Raw genomic sequence first — 7340 nt, 5'->3', positions numbered from 1 at the left:
ACGAACGAGCGAAAGCTGAAGGAGAGATAAGGGAAAATACAGAGCAACAGAGTGAGGAGAAACTAGAGAGTGGAGTGGAAGGCATTGGGAGAAATATGAAAGAGGGTGCAAAAAATAAATAAATAAGGAAGCTAGGTAGGAGAAAAGGGAGGCAGAGGACACGGTGGGATGAGGTTGATGGAAGGGGGACGGGAAGAAAGATTTGAGAGAGAAAGCTGTGGCGGTGGAGCGAGGGAGGATGAGAGAGAGAGAGAGGGAGGGATCAGCTGATTTCAGTAAAGATGAGAATCTCCCTCTGCCACATGGGCTTTTCTCCTCCCTCGATTTTTTTTCCTCCTCACGTCTCCCTCTCTCAGCTTTCATTTTCATCCTATTCCCTGTGGCAGCTCTCGTAACGGCTGTGTTTGTGTGTGTGTAAAGGAAGTTTGTGCATGTGGCTGTATGAGCACATGCACTGGTGTGTGTGTCCTTGTTTACATCTCACGCACAGAACTGTGATCCTCATGAGATAAAACAGTCCATTTTTAGGTAAATTAGATAGATTAAACTAGATAGGTTTATGCATGCCCGTGCAGTGTTTTGTGAATAATTGTGAGAAGCATTTAGGTGGAAGGTATCATTAACAAGTTTAAGACAGGTGGTAGTAAGACAGTATGTGGTTTGTAAAGGGGGAGTAGGGTATGAACTGGTGGGGCGACTGTGTGTTTGTTTGCACACAGCATATAACTACTTGGCTGCTTCCTTACATGGCTTGAATCATAGCTCTCTCACACACATACACACACACATTGTGCTGTTAATGAGCATGTGAATCGCTTGGCTCAGATTCAGTGTTCAAATGAGAGACTAGTTGTTTCCATAAGAAACTGAACCAAAATTGCTCATGAGCCAAGCGTCTTTTTCGCTCTCTCTTTCACTAAAGGGACTGGCATTGTTAACAGAGGGGGGTTTTCATCCTCTCTTTCTTTTCCACATGCTGGAAGCCACCAATGACTGATTTTTACTGTTTTTATTTTGCAAATATGGCCGAAATAGATATTATACACCAACCAGACCAGACCTCAGAGATGATCCTCAACTTTGACCTTTCCGGGAACAAATGGTCTAAAATTTAATGTTGAAGCTGCACCTGTCTTTGGATATTACCAATAGAGCCCAGCTGATATGGGATTTTTAATACTGATGCTAATACCAATGCACTGATACTGACATTTGGTTATTCAAAAACCTGATATTCCAATATACTGACCAATGATTTTTTTTTATTTCAGACACATGAAATATAAAAAGAGTTCCCTAACACTTATGTGTACTTATTTAGTTTCGTTTTTAGGCTCTGCAGACTCTTGCCCTTTGGTGGGCAAACTAGCTAATATGAGCTGATAATATCATCCCTCCAATAGAAAGAGTAGGCTCCAATTAGCAACATTCACCTAACTGTGCAGTGCAAAGGACTGTGGAATATAAAGCTGATACCAAGTACATGGGGCCACTCTGTGACATTTTTACAGTGTACAGTGTTAGACCTCACTCATACAGGCCTAGAGACCAATTAACAAACCCCTGATAAGCTCCAGTTCTGTAATCTCCACCTGGTTGGTGAGTTGTTGCTGGGCGTGGCTAGATGAAATTGGTGGGAAAAAAATGAACAAAAAAAACTTGTTTTGATTGCTTTAGTCTTTAGCAGATTTCCACAGATTGGTGTTTCATATGTAAGATATTGACTTGAGTGCAAGTAAACGCCAACTACTCGCCGACTGACAGTGAAAATGAAAAGTGTGACGCAAACTGAAAACAGAGGCCGTTTGCCTTCAAGGTAAAAGTTGCACCCTTTGAGATTCTCGGTCTGTGTGACTGTTGCCTTATGCAGCTCTTCAAAGCATTTTAACATCTTCCAGCTTTTTCTTATGATCTTGTTATTTTACAGCTTCAGTAAAAGTTTGCAGCATTTCTGATATGGTCACTGTGCACTTGGCCCATAGTTAGCCACTATCTGGTGAACATACTGGATTATTAAGCAGCTAGCGTGCCCAACATTTCCCTTAGATGGCAAAGACCAGAGCAGAATTTAAGGAGGGTGATTTTTTTTTATTTTGAAAGGACATCTATCAGGTGGACAGAAAGACTTTTCCAACTAAGTGCAAATGTTTGTACCATTTAAGCTGTAAGTGTAAATACGCATCTATTTGTTAAGAATTTTTCCATGAACAAAATAAATAAAGTCAGTATTCAAATCATCTAAACACTGTATTGTCAAACCAAGCAAAGAGAAGAAACAGGAACATCATTCTGGAGGTTGGACCAAACAATTGGAAATGGATTTCAAGACATCCAATCGAACTGTGCACCTTCTTTCAGTTTGCACATGTCAGTGTCTGTTGCCAGGCTGAAATATTTACAAAGGCTGGTTAATACATTGGATTGGTCAGCTGCCCAACACACACACACACACACTTACAAGCATAATCTCAACTGAGTTCTCTCGTTTCCTGTCCAAATGTGGGCACTGTGCTGGCTTTATGACATGGATGTAGTTACTGGCAGACAGAAATGATTATTTTAGCTGCCAGTAGCTCCGGATAGTGTTGGCTGTAAGGACATGCTCTTCAGCGGTATTAAAAATGATTGGCTAGAATGACAGGAAAAGCATGGAGTGTGCAATATGCTGTTGCACAAAACAATTTTATCTCAGCGTTGAGTGATGTTAAAAAATATTTAAAGGTAGAAAGAAATTCTATTTTTGAATGAGCAGTGGTAGCAACTCTTCCTGTGTTTGTCTGCACATTCGTGTGCAATCCCAAAGGAGTAATTAGTCCTCTAATTAGTCCTGCCAATCCCCTCCAGAGTGCAGAGGTCAGCAGCCAGGGTCAGCTGCTTGGCACTGCCAGGTATTTAGTGCAAGGCTCAAGGACACTTTGCCACAGTTGTTATAAAATATAAAAATCGTGCTTAAAGCCCAGTGTTAATAATAGAAACTGTGTTTTTTTGTTTTGTTTATTTTTCACCGGCAGATGTTTCCCCTCCTGCAGTTTTAAACACCACTCAGAAACCAAGTGAAAGAACACTGAAGGCAATTCAGTTTTGTCAGGCATCCATCTGTCGGCTCAAAACCCAAACATTTGGTATCTTGTGCCAGACTTTTGTCTTAGCACCACCCATTAATTATCATACATTGCTTAGCATCTGAAAGAGGCCTTGCACTTCTGCGGTATTGTCAGAGATGTGAGCCCTTTCGGTGGCACTTGGCTCCCATGTTCCATTTTTACACTCCAAAATTCAGAGTGTTTCAACTCTGACTTTGTTTTTTCATTGACCTTGCGGTTTGCAGCAGATGAAATGACACCTGTCTGTGATGTAACCTGAAAGCAATCCACAGTGGATGAAAAGGGAAAAAAACCTCTTTGTTACCAGGTTCTTACTTTTTCTCCAAAGAAGCACAATTGGTGCTGCTTTTTGCATTAAATTCAACTACTGCATGTAAATCACTGACGTGTTTGTCAGCCTCTGCACTCTAACATGCACCCATCTTTTAGTGAACACAGCTAGCACCCCTGGTATTAAGTAAACAGCACTAGCATTTGGCAAAATCCAATCTCTGATCTAATATCAAGCTCAATATGTGCTCAATCCTGATAGAACGAGGCCTGGGGCTTCCTTTGTTACTTTCAAAATCTGTATGAAAACAAAATCTTTATACTCTGTGTAAAAAAGAAAAGTATGGCTGTTGTTTCAGAACCATGGACAGCAGCACTGTTTGCTGTGTTATGATCTGATGAAATAACACAGAGTGCAGTGTAGCAGACTGTTAAATACCTGCCCCCCCCTTTAGTTTCCCAGCTTATTTGATTTGTTTTTGTTTTTGTTTTTGATAGCAAAAATTGAATCATTGCCAAAAGTTTTATTTACTAAATTGTAGAAGTCCACAGAGAGAGAGACAGTGGGAAACACAGAGGTGAGAGAGCGAGAGCTACAGCTGTTTCTGTGTGACTCACCTGGCTGATTGTTGCTTGCTTTTACTTTTGTTTAGTTTCAAGAGGTAGCAGGGGTGCTGAGACTTTTTGGCTCCTCCACCCGGCCAGAGCAGCACAGTCCCTTCATCCCAGACCTCCAGATTTACAAATGAAACTCTTCTCTGAAACGACAGAAAGAGTCCACTGTGGCTATAATTCTCATTGTTCATGTAAGATATATATATACATATTTAAAAGCAAGTTGAAATAATTCTGATAAATGTTTAATTTAATAAACAACACTGCAGAGAGTGTGATTGCTCCTCCGGCTCAGGTAGTTCATTTAAAATTTTGCACACTGATTGAGAAGGAAGAGCTTTGTAAAACCAGGTAAGAATGCAAGGCAAGCTTGATGTATTTGTTTCTCCAAAGGATTTTTTCCTTCTTTTTTTTAGGATTGTTTATATGTCTGGCAAAAAAGGCATGTTGGCATTGGGATCCATTTTAAGTGCCAGCACCTCCTGCCAAGGCGACTTTTATGGCCAGTTCTGTTCCATCAATGATGGAGGAAATACGTGTTATGAAAAATGATTACTTGCAACGGTTTGGAGCAGGAAAGTGTATTTTTTGTGTTTTCTGCATGCCTGTTGTTGTGTTGCACAGAAACATTCATTCTCTAGCTATATGAATATTGTTTTATTTATTATCTTGTAGGCATAATTAAATCCCTGCAGTCCTTGCTGTCTCTTGCCTCCAATATTGATGATATATGAATTTAAACCCAGTCTGTAGCATTCATTATAAGTTGGAGTATCACCCCCCCTTTTCTTCTTTCGCTCTCTTATGCCAGCTCCCTCTTCCCTCACATCTCTCTCTCTCCTTCCCTATCTCCTCGCACTCAGCCCTACCTCCTCCCATGCTGCGTAATTTACTGTGCTATTGGGTGAGTGTCACTGAAGATGAATTGGCCCTAGCCTTTGTATTAACACCAGGTCTGGCTGGGCACGTTTAGCACTTCTACCACTACTTCCTGCATAGAGCAAGTAACTTCAAGGCTCCATCCGTCTTTTCACACACACAGAGAAAAGATTGTACATGTTCACGGTTCCATCAGAGTCTGGACTGGTGTCCCTGTTCCCATTCATCAGCTTTTCCTTATAATCCGTGAATCAGCCTTATAGTGGCCAGACAGTTTTATGGCTCTTTGGTCAATATGGTCAATGAGGACTGCTCCATAAAAAAATCAATCATGTTTTAATTTGTGGCTTGAGACACATTTTCCCAGACAGGCTTTTATTCCAGTGCCTCAGCCTTTTTATTTTTTTTATAGATACAGTATAGCTTTTATATATGTTTAACAGTTTTTTTCCCCTCATATTGAATTTTTTCTGTTACGCCTATTGTGGTCAACCCTTTAACTAAATAGGTAAGGTGACATGCATACTTTACATTCATAGTGACATTAATGGGTTGATTTAGAGAAAGATAGATGATGCTTCCTTGCAACAGGGTGCCTGTTCAGTGGTAACCTCATGCTGTGCTAGTCCCAAATAACACTTTAATAACATCAGCCTTTTTGTCTTTCTTAACAGACCAGCTAAGATTTAAAATTGATCTAAAATTGTTCGCACTTTTAAACGGCAGCACCTGACTGTTTTTTAATATAATTAGCAATTAAGCTAAAGGATTGCCTTCATCTGGCCGGGACCTTTCTGTCTGCAGTTTGGATGGTCTGGGTACTCCAGCTTCCTCCCAAAATTCACAGACATGCAGTTTGCGGGATTAGGTTAATTGGTGATAACATAAATTTAAATAAGAGAATTATTTTTAATATTTGAATGAAAATCTTTTGCAGTCCATCACTGCCTGAAATCAAAACCCCTTGGACATCATCAAATGGTGTCTTTCTGCGTCAGTTTTATCTACAGTAACTGAAGAGCTGCTCTGTTGGGTTGAGATCAGGTGTTTCACTGAAAAATATAAATTACTGTCACTTTAGAAACTCTTGGCTTGCTTTTCTAGTAAGCTTTGGGTCATTATCAATTTGCTTTGTAAAGCACTGTCCAATTAGTATTGGCTAAATTTTAGTCGGCAATATAGCCATGTACACCTCAGAATTCATGCTCTTAATTCTTAGCAGTCACATTATCAGTGAATGCTAGTGACCTGGTACCACTCCACCACATTTGCTCATAATTTGACACATACACTTTGGTGGACGGGGTATGCTTTGGATTATGACCTGTTTCTTTCCTTTTCCTTCATTTTTTCTTCCGATCATTCAGGTACATGTTAATCTTGGTTTCATGCAAAGATTGCTTTTTTTCAGAACTGTGCAGACTTTTATAGAGGTTTTCTACTAAAGTCTAATCTAGCTTTCCTGTTCTTGAGTGTAACTAGTGGTCTGCACCTTCTTGTAACCCCTCTAGGTTTCTATTCATGAAAGCATTGCTTGATTGTAGACTCTGACAATGATAGGCCCAGCCCCTCAAGAGTGCGTTTTTGATTTGCTTTAACTTTGCGAAAGGGATTTTCTTATCCAACGAAAAAATTCTGTGAGCATCAACTTCAATTGTCTTCAGTGGTATTTCAAGGGTTTTGCTGTTCCTCAGTTCTTTTTAAGACTATACTAGACTATAGATTATGCCACTCCTAAAGTTTTTGCTGTCTCTCCGACGGGTTTAGTTTTTGCTTTTCAGCCTAATGAAACTTCATCTATATAAAGCTAAAAATGCAATTTAAACATGCACAATCAGCCTTTATCAGCTGAATTTGTCATGAAACAACAGGAGAACGTGTCAGTTAATTTTACAGTTATTTTTAGGCCTCTGAAAAATGGGCAACTATGTACGAAAAGTGGCTGTAGCTCCTGAGCAGTCAATGCAGTGCTTTGGTTGAACTGTTTTACTTAAAGCTTAAAATTTATAAATGGCATCTTGTCTGTTTAATTTTAAAATCATCTGTGTTGGTTTAAAGAGGGAAAATTACAGAAATATGTCACAGTCCATTAATTTATGTATCTAATTGTATTTTCTGTACATGTGTGGACAGTTAGAGTACTTAAGAAGCAGTCTGAACTCCATAAGTAAGCTGTCTCTTTATTGACTGCTTTTAACAATGAGAACGTAATCAACATCCTCCAGAGATGGAGATCAGGAAAAAGTTATAGGCCAGGTTGCATTAAACTTACAGCCATATTTATATGGACTGTACAAAACTACAAAACTATAGCAAAACTAAGTAAGCCAACCCATGCTGGAGACTGATTGAGACTGAACTGAAAGCATAAACTAAAAACAAAATAAAAACAGCTAATGAAAAAATGGAAAACTATTACGCTCCAGACCCAGTGTGGAGAAAAAGACTTCCATGCCTTAACTGTCCTGCTTG

At 39.6% G+C, this 7340-nt stretch overlaps 1 protein-coding gene across 1 annotated transcript in view; it reads left to right on the top strand.

Annotated features, from left to right (window-relative positions):
• Window positions 1-7340, top strand: part of cacna2d4a (calcium channel, voltage-dependent, alpha 2/delta subunit 4a) — a 94968-nt gene that overhangs the window by 57872 nt on the left and 29756 nt on the right. The window lies entirely within an intron of this gene.

The sequence above is a fragment of the Oreochromis aureus genome, linkage group 17, assembly GCF_013358895.1.
Source record: "Oreochromis aureus strain Israel breed Guangdong linkage group 17, ZZ_aureus, whole genome shotgun sequence".
In the NCBI taxonomy this organism is placed as follows: Eukaryota; Metazoa; Chordata; class Actinopteri; order Cichliformes; family Cichlidae; genus Oreochromis; species Oreochromis aureus.
Note: the sequence above shows the minus strand (reverse complement) of the source record. Positions and strands in the feature narration are given on the sequence as shown.